Consider the following 15,829-nt stretch of genomic DNA (forward strand, 5'->3'; position numbering starts at 1 on the left):
GATCGGCCACGCTTGTATTGCCTCCACCTTGCTCCATAAGGGGGTGATTTTCCCACTCCCCACCTTATGTCCTAAATAGATTACTTCCTTTAGTCCAAACTGGCATTTCTTAGCTTTTATTGTGAGGCCAGCTTTTCTTAAGGCCTCCAATACTGTTGTCAGGTGTTGGACATGCTCAGGCACCGACTTGCTAAAAATGGCCACGTCATCGATATAGGCCACTGCAAAATCTGACATGCCTCGCAACACAGTATTGATTAGCCTCTGAAATGAACTTGGTGAGTTCCTTAGTCCCATGGGTAAGGTCACAAACTCATATAACCCATCTGGTGTACTGAAGGCAGTTTTGGCTCTGGATTGCTCATCTAGTTCCATTTGCCAAAATCCTTTACAGAGATCTAGTGTAGAGATAATGGTTGCTGAACAATACTCTGTGATTCTTCTGTGAGGTCACAGGTGTTGGCTGTAGCAGTGAGATACGAATATTAGACAATCCCTAATAGTTGTGTGGCAAACAGAAATAACAAAACAAGATTTCTTGTGAGAGTGACTGGCAAAGAGTGTGTGGCAAAGAGTGAGTGAACTCAAACACCATGGCTGAATACATAAAAATGAAAAGAGAGGAGATGGTGGAGAAGTGCATAACATTCAATTTACCTCACGAGGGTAAAGGGGTAGATGAATTGAGGGTAGCACTTATAGGATTTGCAACTGCCCAGCAAAAACAACCTGTCAGGGAAGAGACCCCAGAAGGATATTTAAGCAATCCCGCTTATATAGAGTACTTGAGAGAAAAGTTAAGATGGGAGGCTAAGGAGAAAGACAAGCAGAGGGAGTTGGAAGCTGAGAGATTGAGGGTGGAAACTGAGAGAATGAGGATGGAGGCTGAGGAAAAAGACAAACAGCGGGTCTTTGGGGCTGAGGAAAAAGACAAACAGAGGGAGTTGGAAACTGAGAAGTTGAGAATGGGGTTTGAGGGGGGGAGAAGAGAACTGAGTGGGTTGCTTGGTGGGGTTTAGAGAGTTGTTTACCAGGAGGGAGGTGGAGTTCGGATTAGTATTGAGTAAAACCATATGCTTATGTGCTTTAAGAAGAAATCTTGTTAATCTTGTTAGCTTTGTTATCTGTAATAAATACTTAATTTGGTTTACCAAAGGCCTGATCCTTGGCTGGGGTTTCACAGACCAAAAGGGAGGGTAAGGTAATGACCAAGGCTGAAGGGGAACTGTAACAAATGGTGGCAGCGGTGAAGAGAATAACAATACCAGTATTCAGAGTCTCTGGGAATACTAGTATTGGGACGTTACTGGTGGTTGCCTAGCAGGGGGATCTGTTGAGATCTGTGCTAGAGCGGATAGGTAAACCATAAGAGAGTGTGGTCCGGACTGGTGGAGTCCCTGGTGGTGCCTAGAGACAGGCAGTAACCACGAGCAGGTAGGAACCTGACAGGGAGAGCCAGGGAAGGGCCCCACACGTCTCCACATATGAGACATGTGAGGCGTCCTTCCCTGGCTCTCCCTGTCAGGTTCGTACCTGCTCGTGGTTACTGCCTCTCCTCAAACCCCATTCTCATTCTCTCAGTTTCCATCTTCAACTTCTCAGCTTCCATCCTCAATCTCTCAGCTTCCAACGCCCTCTGCTTGTCTTTCCCATCAGCTTCCATCTTCAATCTCTCAGCTTCCAACTCCCTCTGCTTGTCTTTTTCCTCAGTCTCCCATCTTAACTTCTCTCTCAAGTACTCTATATAAGTGGGATTGCTTAAATATCCTTCTGGGGTCTCTTCCCTGACACGTTGTTTTTGCTGGGCAGTTGCAAATCCTATAAGTGCTACCCTCAATTCATCTACCCCTTTACCCTCGTGAGGTAAATTGAATGTTATGCACTTCTCCACCAGCTCCTCTCTTTTCATTTTTATGTATTCAGCCATGGTGTTTGAGTTCACTCCCTCTTTGCCACACACTCTTTGCCAGTCACTCTCACAAGGTTCGTATCTGGATTCTCTGTTGTTCGTATCCCACCGCTACTGCCACCACATGTGACGTCCCCACATCATACACACGTTCCCTGGCTGTTCTGTCATACCAGTAACGTTGCTTCTCCTGTGCTTGACTCAAATTCTTTTCCACCACCTCCATCATTGATGTTAATTTATTGCGGAATTCCAATACAAAATCTACAGAAATTCACAGAATATATGTCCCAGCCTTCAACGCCACCAATTATGCCGCCCGACAAGATCGGCCACACAGGGTCTTCTCTCAATCCCGCCAACAAAAACAGTCAGATTGGCGGGTACAAGAGAGAGGGCATTCTCAGTGGCGGCCCCCACTCTTTGGAACTCCCTCCCACAAGATCTCCGGCACGCCTCTTCCCGAAATGTGTTTCGGAAAGCCTTAAAGACCTGGCTCTTTCAGCAGGCCTTCGGGGTATCCGGGGAGGGTTAATTGTTATAACTGTAATGCCTCCTGCCCAGTTTTAATATTGTTGCTGCAGATGTATTGTTTTTATATTGTATTACTGTATTTTATCAATTGTATTTTAACAATTTTGTAAGTTGCCTAGAGTGGCCATTGGCCAGATAGGCGACAAAGAAATTAAATTTATTATTATTATTATTATTAACACTCTCCCCTTTCATGCTGATTGGCTCCTAGGGGCATCTTTTGTTGTGTTGTGGGAGAAAGTATTAACACTGACTTCATTTTAAAAAAACAAAAAGGATGGAAGGGGGTCCAAAAAGGATCATGAAGGGATCCTGCACTTCTGATTTGCCGCTACACTACTGCCCTAGTACACACAGTTGACAATCCTACACCTACATGGTGAGAGCACTGGGTAGTTGGGGGTGTTTGGGGTACCCCCTCTGAGGTTCCTGAGGACCACCAAAATTGTGGTGAAATTCTCTAACATTTAATTATCCTTCTGCAAGATTGCGCAATAAGCTGGCTAGGTTGTGAAAGAGGTGAATGAAAAGCTTTGGTGCAATTTTCCCCTTTCTTTCTATGGATGTGGGATTTTAAAAAAACAGCTGAAATAAAGTGTTAATAGTAATGAGAGCACATGAGCAATGGAGCATTGAGCAAAGAACAACATACAGAGAATATACTGTGAGCCAAATCCTTCAAAAGGATTTGCTTGGGTAGATAAGAAAAGTGACCTGAAGAGAAGATAGTTCCCAACCAAGAGGTCTGAGATAGTTCCCATCCGAGGGGTCTGCTAAGCTCCTGACCAAAGCTGGTAGGCCTACGGTTGTCTTACTTCACTGTTGGTCTTTCTCATAATTACCATCTCACTTTGAGGGTTGAAATTGGTAGAAGGTTGAGGAGGGTCGAGTACCAGGAAGGGAAAGATGTTCTCTCCTTTAAAAGGCAGGTGTATAAATATATAAGAATAAAAGCAGTCTTCTAAGTCAGAATAAAGAGAGGGTCCAATCTTTGGACAGGTGACAGGAGGAACAATACTGGTTTGTAATCAGTAATATCACATCAGCTGGGTTTGTTAGGGAGTAAAATTGCCCATCTTCAAAGAGGTTGGCCAGCAGAGCATAAGACACAATTGGTGGGAGCCCGAGGTAGGGATTCTTAAAGCCCTCAACTTCAAGTAGGGATACCCTTGGGGGCAAGCAAACTCCAGGTGATATACAGGGAATAAAACACTTAGAGGGTAATGTCATGGCCCCGTCAGAGGAGTCATCAGATGAGGATGACTCGGGAGTAACAGCAGCAGACCCAGAAGCAGCAGACCCAGAAGGAGAAACGGAGGAAACTCCTGAGAACCCAGCTCCTTCTCCCCCTCAGCTGCAGAGCACCCCAGACACAGCTAAGCCCTTCAGCCAGACACAGACAGTGAACAGGATACTCCCCCCTCACCTGTAGAACGTAGACAGTAGAAGGTCAAGCAGAAAAGGGGCAGGCCTGTCCACTTAAGGCCAAAACGCTGAGGGCTCACACCTGCTGACAAACCTGCTCCTTAAAAGTCAAACCTTGGGTTCAGCTTGTTGCTGACTACAATGTCAGGCGTGGCTTCGTGTGTTTCTAGTTTCCCTGAACCTTATCTTGGACTGACCCCTTGGCAATTGAACCCGGACCTCTACTGACTTCGCTTCTGGACTTCTGGCTTGGCACATAAGCTTAGGACGGGCCTTGCCCTTATCATGCTTCATCCTCATTAGCCTGGCAGATTTACGACCAGACTGCCAGCTAAGGACTTTCCCGCTCTGATAACTACCCAAGAATTTCCAGCCCCCACCGGCACTGCTGTCTCAGTGCAGAGCTGACAGGTAATAACATCAGAAATAAATAAGATAGGTTTATTAAATATATATATATAATAATAATTTAACCATGGGAACAGAACCAGCAGAGCTCGGAAAAGTTACTTTTTTGAACTACAACTCCCATCAGCCCCAGCCAGCATGGCCACTAGATTGGGCTGATGGGAGTTGTAGTTCAAAAAAGTAACTTTTCCAAGCTCTGATCCAGCATACCCAAAACTCCAGACTTCAGTTAGGAAATAAATTAGGAATAGGAATTAGCGATCTGGCTCTTCATGAGCTGAGCAATTAATTGTCAGTATCCACCATGCCTCCACAGAAGTTCAGAGAGAGACTATTGAGAAGGAGCATACCTTTAATGGAATTAGATGAAATGCATACTAAAATTTGGAAGCAGTTGAAAGATCTGGGTACTGATTTAAACTGCATGAGTGGTCAGTCAACGTCAGGGTTAATGGAGAAATTGCTAAAGGAACAAACATCTGGTGCCCACTACCTACAAGATATGTTAGAGAAGCAAATGAAGCATTCAACTGAACTTGATGATCAACTGAGAATGCAAAACAAGATCATGCACAGCCAGCTAGCTCAATTAGTTTGATATGTCATTGAACTGGAGGAGATAGTGGCAGATGCCTTGAAAGTAAAAGGACAAGTTAACAAAACAGAAGGTCAAAATATAGGAGAGTTAGAATCTAAACTTGCGATCACTACCACTGAACAAGGTCACAAGAAAAAGGTTCCAAACCCTAAATTTAAGGAAATATTAAGACACTGGGAAAATCAGAAGGGTAAGGCACAGATTTAAAATATTTATAGAGCTCTTCAAATCAAAGAAGCAAGTGCCAGCCTGGCATTTATGTCTAAGCAAGAAAGATCGGCAAGGTGGCAGGCCTTAGTACAGAAACACAGGAGAATATGGGAAAGAACAGAATTAAAGAGAAATTATTTAGTATCTCCAGAAACAAGGGTGGCTGAAGACATGGTATTAGAATAAATTGTTCCACAATCGAGTCCACTCTTGTTATCATGCAGGTTGTATAATTATCTCTGTATTAATTGTTTTCAGTTTCACGCCACCTGGTTGGAAGAAAGGCTTTGTTTGTTTTGTTTTTCTTTTGCAGATTTTAAGATCAGCTGCAGCAAAAGACCATGCAGATCAACAGAGGAAATAGTCTTTTATGTTCTGGGTTGTGTCTTAATTGTCTTGTGGCCACTATATTACTGCCTGAGCTTATGTATTTTGATTTGGTTTTGAACTGATAATCATTAAATTCTAAATTTTAAAGGGCATCAGTATTAATTTGAAGAGAAATTGTTTACATTGTTGAAGAATCCATTGGGACTCTTTCTGTGTATTGATTTTGAAAAGATCATTAAGAAAATTGCTGGCAATCATATTTTACTTATTTTTGATTTTTCTGTTTTAAGTGCACTATTTACTAATGCCATTGGCTATGCTACTAATTTTTCCTTTGAGTTTTTTTTCTCCTACAAGAACAGACTTTACAATAATGTTATCATCCTCATGTGGCTGATTCTGAGATGAGACATTAATAGGCAACCATGTATATCCAACCACACTGAACTAGCCGCAGATGAATGTTGAAACTTTTTCTTCAGTTCTTTTCCATTGTGTCCACGAAATACTCATCACTCATTAGACCAGCCAATAAGACCCATTCTATATGCTGGGTGGGTAACAATAGTATATGTCATCATGAGAGATACAATAGGTTTGTGAGATGAAAAAACTCCATTCCATCAATCTAAAGATGCTGATAAACACCAATTTTGATGGTGCTGAGGATTGACCTCCAGTGTAGTCATGTGCTAGCAACCTCTGGCTCTAAATACATAAATAAAAATTAATCAACTTAGAGAATACTCTGTGGGACCAGCAGTACCAGCTGCTGTGCTAAAATTGGTGGGGTTTTAGGGGGCCAGAAAAATTTGCTTAGGTCATATCAGGCCCACGGACCAGGGTTTAGCATGGGGATGCCATTTTTGGTGGCACCCTGTGCAGCATATTGCATATTTGAAACCTAATTATATTGGAGTTTGGTATATATAGCAGCAGAGTGCAGAAATAGTCTGGTAAGACTTTTGGTTGAAAGAATAAAGAAAGTTAAGGTTTATTACTACTGAGAAATAAAGTCATTCTGACTATAGGCATACATGTGGCCATTTTAGAGCCATGGCGCTTGTACTCACAGACACTATCTCTGATTGACTAGAAAGAAAGAAGAAGGAAGTAAAGTCTGAGGAAAAACGAACAAGTAGTTACCAAAGAAGGAATCAGTGAGGGAAGAATAGGTTGCATTTCTGTCTATCAGCCCCCACTGCTTCAGGCGACTTTTAACAAGCCTTGGTGCTTTACTCCCAACAAATTAAACAAATAATCAATACTTGTGAGATAAGCATTACCAACAACCCACAGTTTGCTTACTTTTGGAGCAATCATGACAAAAAAGACAAGGTCTGTTCATACACAATGACAGCAGAACTTCACAAAGGCATATTAAGTGAATATAGCACGCTGGTCATCTGCTGCACTATTGAGAATTGTGAATTGCTTTCTTTCATAAATATGTTTTCCAAATGAAAAAGAAATGGATGTATGACATGCAGGAATAACTTCTTGACATCAGTTAAGATTCCATGCACACATACTGAATCATTTTATCAAGTTGCAGGATTTCTTATTTTAAACCAGGGAGATCATCACCTCCCATCTGAGAGGGAGCAACACACAAAAACAAGAAGTACTTCATTCTCACTGGCCCATAAGGGTTGTTACAGGAAGCAGGTGCTGGAGTGTGGCAGACTTGGATCTAAACAAACAGGGAAGGGAATATGAGGTTAGACAGAAGGGTGAAAACCAAATAATTGAGCATTCGTTTCTTATGCTCATGACAGTAATTTCCCTTCTCCCCTCTCCCCAGCTGTCATTGTGATGGACACACAGCATTTGTTAAGTTTACAATAATCATGATTTTTCTCCTATGTGTGACATCCCACACGGCTGTATCTCTCAACACACTTGGCTATAGAAGAAGCGATACTTTGCCAAAATATGTGATGCGTAGGGAATATGTCTAATGATTATCCACAGAAGTCTTCCAGGCCAGGTGGTTTATTAAGCAAACAATTTCACCTGAGACTTTGAAATGTTTCCTATGCACATTTACTTGAGAACAAATGCCATGAAGTCAGTGGGCCTTACTTCCAAGTAAAAATGCATAGGGTCAAGCTATTAGCATTGCATGATATTCATACATCAGAAATAAAAAAAAATGCTAGAAAAATCCCCAAGGTGACAGCTCAGGTTTTCACAAAATACATTTCTCAGACATTATTGACTTACTTTCAGATTTGGCAACAACTTTTCTAGAATAATATTCAATAGGGCTGATGATATGGGAAGGGAAGCCTGGAGGAAAGATTAGCAATACAGCCTATAACCCTTATATTTATTTTCCCCCTTTTATGTTATGCTTTATCTATCCTAGATTAGAAAAAAAGTTAATCATCTGATCAGGAAATCAAATGAATTACATTTGTCATTGCTTGACATAATCTTTTTATGTTGTTTTAGAAGACGGACAAGAAAATAATAGGACTGCCAGAAAATCGCCATTAATAGAATGCATCTCTAACACATTAAAGTTTCATGATCTCAAACATAATTAAATCTAGAACAAAGATAAAAATGCGTCTATTTGTTTTAAAAGTAATGCATTTTGCCTTGCTTGACTTAGCCTCTGCAAATTGCTTTATATTTAATAGCAGAGATTACAGATTAGATGATCTTCTGTGAGAAGGCTAGAAACGAGAAATAGGGCTAGCCTGTTCCTGTGAGCTCATTGTCCGGTGATGTTTCAGATTAGATTGAAAATAGTTTTTCTAGAATGACTTACCCTAGAATGACAATTGTATTTTCTTTTCTGGTAGTTTAGAAATGACATTCAGCCCTAAGTACTGTATGTTGGTAGCAGAAGCAAATACTGTACAACACATACCAGATGGATTCATTTTCAAGTTAATGTGTTTGGGACCACAGCTTTATTCCGTAACTCTACCTCCAGTCACACATTCATTGATCCCACTGCCTTTAACAGAACAGAATCCAACTGACTTTCATCTTCTCAGAGCAAGAAGGTGGCCAGATTATATCATGTTACTTCAAGATCTTCCTTCCTGATTTCATACTTCCTTCCAGATCATGCAACCAGAAAAATATTAAAACTACATATGAACAGACTCTGAGGTTCAACTTCTGTGAAGGGTGTTAGCTTTGGCAGTTGATTGCTGTAAACCGCCCAGAGAGCTTCGGCTATGGGGCGGTATACAAGTGCAATAAATTGGAGGAAGTGCAAGTTAATGTTCAAGCTTTTCATTTGGTCAGCAGCTCTATAGAGGAAAACAATTGCCCGCTTCACAGAGTTACAAAAGCAAATTTTAGCATATTTGCTATGAAGCAGAATTCTAAATAGCAGATTTGGGAACAAGCTACTTAAAATATGTTGCATAGATCAAAGATTAACAATGCAATCCTATGCATGACTACTCAGAGGGAAGTCCCATTGAGATCAGTGGGGCTTACTCGCAGGTATACCAGTGTAGAATTGTAGCCTTAATAGCTTGAGGTAATGGCTTGCAAGAGGTTCTCTTCCTCCCCCATTCATGGCATTTCACTAGTCTGAGCTAATTGATAACAAGACTTTGGTTGAAAGTTTGCCACTGAAGTCAGCAGACCGAGAGTTTCACACTTCACAGTTACTGCTTATTCCAGTAAAACTGAGAACTACCATCTGGCAGTACATTCCCCTGCCTTTATTAATTAAATGGGATGAGGGAGGGGCAGAAACATGTGGCCTGCATAGGATTCAGGGAAATCAGAAATGTAAGTGAACTTGGCTAGCAAATGCAATACAGCTATTCCTTCATAACTGTGATATGTATTCAAGGAAGTTGGTGGAAGTATATGTTGAGAGGCATAGCCTGCCAGTGGCTTGGTATTATTTATTACCTTGCAGTTCCTCTGGATGTGATGGAGGGGATGTATTAACTCATCCATTATTTTGCTAGACTTTCCCTCAGTCACAGAAGTGGGGTGTTATTTATGAGGTTCTGTGGATTATAAAAAGGGCTAGCTCTGAAAGTTCTAAAATATACATCAAAGCCCTTGCCCCCTCTGCTTCACCTGCTGTGTTTTAGAATTTGGAGATGCCAGTCAGCCAACCCCCTGGTGTTGTGGTGTTGTTAAATGCCAAAGTCTATCCAAAATAAAACATCTATCACCCACGATTTGATGGTGGATGAGGGAGCAGCCTTGGCATGTATAACTGAGATGGGCAGATGAGCTCAGTGGCCCAGTGCTAACCCAGCTGTGTCCACCTGGGTTCTCGGGTGCAGCACCATTCCGGGTCAGAGGGAGGGAGTGGCAATCATCCATAAAAATGCCATCTCCCTCACCAGGAGACCAATTCTCACTGTGACTGAGTTCAAGGAATTGTTTGTGGTGTTGGGCCAGAGAGACAGTGTCTGTAAAAATACAAGTAAAGATTGTGCAGCATCTAGCACAGTGCATTACAATAGCTACCACAGACAGACAAAAGTGGCCCGCCATGACCCTCAGCAATTTTCAAGTTGTCCATGGGGGGAAAAGTTTGGGAACCACTGGTCTACAGATAAAATTTCTCTAAAAACAAGTCAAAGAGGCCATGCACATTATTCACTCACTGTTACATAGTATCATCCAATGTTACTCAAACAAAATTTAGCTTCATTTTGCAGGTAAGGAATTAGGCACTGCCTCCTTCCGGTATGATACTCACAAATGCAAATATAAACAGATACTAAAGATAAAAAAAACTACCCTTTCCCTTTTGATGGTAAATTTTATTTATTTATTATTTAATTTGTATCCCACCCTTCCTCCCAGCAGGAGCCCATGTGACCAGGTGGTCAAAATGTGAGCAGGTGGTCAAAAAGGATGACTAGATCACAGCTGATGATCTTGGATGTGCATTGAGAGGATTTTCTAAGTCAGTTATCTGGAAATAAAAAGGAGAAAAGAGCTTCGAAAGTTTCAGAAGCATTTTGTCCCATTTTCAGCCTTTTGAGTCTCCAAGTCAATACTATGATTATGTAAAACATTCATTCCCTTGAGGTGCAATTGGGCATACATCAAGGGTATGCAAGGCCATTTTTCCACACAACTCTTTCCCAAAGAACGTCTTTCCCCAAGGACTTCTATCCAGCCAAGTATTCACACAACTGCAACTATCTTGCTCCTCATTTGTCACACTACAGAGATTTAGTTTCAGTCTGTACTCTTTAACCAGACACGTCCCATGCATTCCTAATTGCTATAGTCATTAGTGTTAATTACTAGAATGGGAAAGTTCAAGATTGCCAGGAATATTTCATCTTTCACTAGTATTTAAAACCAGTTCCACACTACAGGAGGTTTTACAATGAAGAAATGCCAAAATAAACCAACTCCCCCAAATCATTTTTTCCTTCATATTTAGGGAATATACTGTTCATCCAGTTATCGCTTGAGACTCTTATGACTCAAAAGATTTGTCTTATATAAAGTACTTATTTGCCATCTTTCAGGGCAAAGCCCTCCTGAGGCAACTTATAAGACAACTAGCTTCATATATGTAGCATGCACGTTTAGTTTTTAAGTGATTTACAGAAAATCCAGTTGCAGTGCTTCCAATTTAGGATCCTGCCTGCTGTTTACTATTCAACGGTCTCCTGTGCCTCTCCTTAAAAGTTGTTTCCAGACCTTATGCTTTTCCCCACCTCCCTCTCCCTTCTTGCATGGTTCAATGTCTCAGTGTGTGAAACTTTGTTGTAACCATGGAAAGATTTAGAATTCAACACCACTCCCTTTCTAGGGACGGTCTTGACTTTTGTTCTCCCAAGCCCTTCGTATATACATTAACAGGCCCCAATACAGCAGGTCATGGAGCTGGATCTACTGAGCTCAGCACTGGTATTTGATAACTAAAGGAGGCTTTCATTTGGAGCTGTATCCAGGCAAGATGGAGAGGTGCCTAATTGGCTGCTCCTAGCCTAAGCAATGTGTCTGGAGTTAGGTACCCTTGAATATACCTTTCCTCTCAAAAAAGTGAGACAAGCATTTCATCACTTTCATGACATCCTTGCAAGTGACGTTTCCTACTTTTAGTCTAGCATAGGGATGGGGAACTTCAGGCTCAGGAGCCAAAAGCGGCCTTCCAGGCCTCTCTGTCTGGTCCTTGGGACTCTCCTCAGGCCACCCCTCTCACTGGTCTTCGGTTTTTACCTGGCACGAGAGTGGCTGTATACTAGAGCCAGCGTGGATTTTTCACATTCCGCAATGTTAAACTGAAAATACTACCCATGCCATTCTGATGCTTCCCAGAAGCTCATTTCAAAACAAAACCTTACAAAACGTATAGTCCTGAACTCAGAAACGCTTGCTTAACAAACCCCTAAATTTTCATGGCGATACACAAAACAGTCAGAGAGAATAGAGAGTTCAAAGTCTAAAAAGAGAGAAAAAAAACCCAGAGGTCTTTTGGACTTTTTTCTGTCAGAGTTCTCATAACCTGTTGAAATCCATTAAAAATCAGCCATGTTCATAGAGCATCTGTAATCCTGCTACTGACCTTGCCCCATACTCTGACCTTCATCTTCTGCAGTTTAAAAGTTAAAAAAAATGCCTGGCTGATTTTTAATTAATTTAAGAAATTTTGCATTGAACTCAGTGATAATGTTGGGCATGCTCAGTAAGAACCAGCTCTCAGTATTCTAAAAGCAGGACTCCCAGCTGCTTGGCTTGCCTAATCAGCGGCCCACACCCACACCAGACTTTGATTTCATGTGAGACAGTCATGGCTTCCTCCACAGAATCCTTGCAAATGTAGTTTGTGAAGGGTGCTGAGAGACTCCTATTCCCCTGATAGAGCTGCAATGGCCAGAGTGGTTTAACAGCATGCTTCACTGACTACACTTCCCAGGATTCTTTGGGAGAAGCCATGACTGCCTAAAGCAGAGCTTGGAGAAGTTGCTTTTTTCAACTACAACTCCCATCAGCCCAATCCAGTGGCCATGCTGGCTGGGACTGATGGGAGTTGTAGTTCAAAAAAGTAACTTTTCCAAGCTCTCGCCTAAAGTGAAATAACAGTCTGGTGTGGATGTGGCCAGGGACAGTTTTGGTTTAAATGTGGGTGGGAGGCTACATGTGCCTACTGTAGAATAAAAAGGTGAGGGAAACCCTGAAAAAGAATACTGTTCACAATGTTTTCCTTTTGGAAAGGAAAGGGGCTTCCCCTCTACCCAGTGCCCACCCACTCAATCTCCTCCCTTCCCCCTCCTTGTCCTCCTCCTCCTCCCCATCCCTTCCCTAGGTCAGTTTCACCTATCCTAAGCATGATTGCACAGGAGTAAATCCCACTGAACTCAAACAGCATGCAAATGATCAAACCTGCCCTCTCCTATTCCCTCTCTTGCCCCTTCTCTCTCCCTTCCTTCACCCCTCACTTCCCCTCCCCCATCCCAATCCCCTTCTTCTCCCTTCCCTCCCCCTCCACCACAGTTTTACCTGTCCTAGGACTACAACCTGGGAGACCAGGGTTAAAATCCCAACACAGCCATGAAGCTCATTGGGTGACCTTGGCTCAGTCACTCCCTCTCAGAGGAAGGCAATGGTAAATTTCCTCTGAATACCGCTTACCTATTCATACGGCCACCATAAATCAGAATTGACTTGAAGGCAGTCCATTTCATTTTCAAGCATGACTGCATGGGAGTAAATCCCATTGAATTCAATAAGTATGCACATGATCAGACCTGCCTTTCTCCTCCTTCACCTTTCCTCTCTGTTCTTCCTCCCCTCCCCTGTTCCTTCTTCCTCCTCCTGCCCACTCCAGGCTACCCTCCTCATGCTGTTTTACCTATCCTAAGCATGATTGTAGGGTAGTAAATTCCACTGAACTCAGTAAGCATGCAAATGATCAATCCATTCTCAGCAAACTTGGACAGGATATCATTTCTTACCTCCCGGATTAAACAGCAGAAAAAATCACTAATAGGCAAGAAACCTTGCGGTTTAAGAATGTACCTATAGCCAACAGATATTTCTATCAAACTTTAAAAAGAAGGGAAATTGGGCAGCTATCATGAATGCACCAGGGGAGCAGAAGATCTGACCTCCTCTCTGAGATATTGGACTGCCCTACAAATTTGTCAAAATGCAAACACAATTTGGGTTGGTCTTTCACAGTCCAATCCACTTGCTGTGTAGCTTGGAAGAATTTGGTAACATGTGCCTCTGAGCATATGGGGAGTGGTGGCAACACCTGCAGTCAGCCCAAATAACAGAAATAAGACATGTACTGTGCTGATCTTGTTTTAGCAGGGAGGAAGCAACAATATTAAGACAGTTGATATAGTTCAGATAGTCACTTTAAATGTTTGATTTACTGCACAATTTTAGTGAAGTTTCCTATAGTAAATCATTCTTCTACTTCTGTTTCTGTGAATATGTGAAGTACAGCAACACTTTGCAACACTAAAAAAAACAACTCCAAAAACAATTGTGGAATAATGGCACTGACTGTTCTGCAGAATAGTTTCCAATGGACACGAGGAGTGTCTCAGTTTGCACAAGATAAAACAGTGGGAGGTGAAATATATTCTAGAAAAATTCTAGGTGTGCTCTGTGTTTTTAATTGACCATGCCCACCTTTCCTTAAGTGGAGTGGTTTAAGTATAGCAAGCTGAAAACATGCAACTGGATGGGGTTACACTCCCCCTGAAGGAACAGGTTCGTAGTCTGGGGGTTCTTTTCGATCCTTCCTTGTCACTGGAGGCTCAGGTAGCCTCAGTGGCTCGGAATGCGTTCTACCACCTTCGGTTGGTAGCCCAACTACGCCCCTATCTGGACAGTGACGACCTCGCCTCAGTTGTTTATGCTCTGGTGACCTCTAGATTGGATTACTGTAATGCACTCTACGTGGGGCTGCCCTTGAAGACGGTTCGGAAGCTGCAGCTAGTGCAAAATGCAGCAGCCAGACTGTTGACAAGGACCAATCGGTCCTCACATATTACACCTGTTCTGGCCCATTTGCACTGGTTGCCGATTTGTTTCCGGGCTAGATTCAAGGTGCTGGTATTGACCTATAAAGCCTTACACGGTGCGGGTCCGCAATACCTGATGGAACGCCTCTCCCGCTACGAACCTACCCGTGCACTTCGTTCGACATCTAAGGCCCTCCTCCGAGTACCAACTCATCGAGAAGCTCGGAGGGTAGTGACAAGATCCAGGGCCTTTTTGGTGGTGGCCCCCGAATTGTGGAATAGTCTCCCCGAGGAGGTACGCCTGGCACCTACGTTGTTATCCTTTCGGCGCCAGGCTAAAACCTTTCTATTCTCCCAGGCATTTTAATTCATGTTAAAGTATTTTAACGTTTTAATGGTTTAGTGATCTTAATATTACATTATTGTTATTATGTATCTGTATTTTTTATATTTCATGATTTTTGTTGATTTATTGTATTATCTTATGTTGTACACCACCCAGGGAGCCGTTGGTTATGGGCGGTTTATAAATGAAATTAAACTAAACTAAACTAAACCTTGGGCAGGCCAAGTTTGATTTTTCCAACAACTAGAGTCATTGCTTAAGTAGCAACATATTGTAATCAAATTGCAGTTTCAGATTCAACTGTTAATGCGCCCAAAATAGAAATACGGGATAACCTCCAGTTTGAAACACAAAGGCTATCTTCACCATCATATGGCATTGACCAATAAAAAGGCTTTGAAATTAATAACAATAAATTTGACACAGATTCCTAGGATAAATAATGGGGAAAATATGATCTTCTAATTTAGATTCTCTGTAGAAACAGTAGTAACACAGAAAAGCAGCAAAGTAAGAATACCAACAAACATACAAAAATGTAATTTTCCATCTTTGGAGATGGCAGGTGTTGCCACCACTCATGATATGCTCAGAGGTAGGTTATCAAATTTTTCCAAACTACACAGGAAGTAGATTGGACTGTGAAAGACCAACTCAAACGGTGTTTGCATTTTTACCAATTTGTAGGGCAGTCCAATATCTCAGAGAGGTCAGGTCTCCTGCTCCCCTGGTGCATTCACTATAGCCGCCCAATTTCCCTGCTTTTTAAAGTTTGATAGAAATATCTGTTGGCTGTAGGAACGTTCTTAAGATTTTTTGCCTATTAGTGAATTCTAATAAAGCTTCTTGCTTGCCTGAGCAGAGGATAGAAGGGAATATGTGACTGTGTGTAGAAACAGACTCTACAAGATAAAATTAACATTCTTTGATCCATCCACTTTTGCTCCTGGCCCTGGCTGCCCACCACTACCACATGGGCCATGGAAAGTTCCTTATTAAAGGAATGTTGCCCTTAGGCTGAAAATGTTCCCCACCCTTGTTTTAACAATACTTAATATTTATAGAATTGTAACACTCTTCTGTACAGCTGGTATAGCGCAGTGGGGAGGAGAGCCTGGCTGGGAGTC

The sequence above is a fragment of the Rhineura floridana genome, chromosome 1 (genome assembly GCF_030035675.1).
Source record: "Rhineura floridana isolate rRhiFlo1 chromosome 1, rRhiFlo1.hap2, whole genome shotgun sequence".
NCBI classification, from domain to species: Eukaryota; Metazoa; Chordata; class Lepidosauria; order Squamata; family Rhineuridae; genus Rhineura; species Rhineura floridana.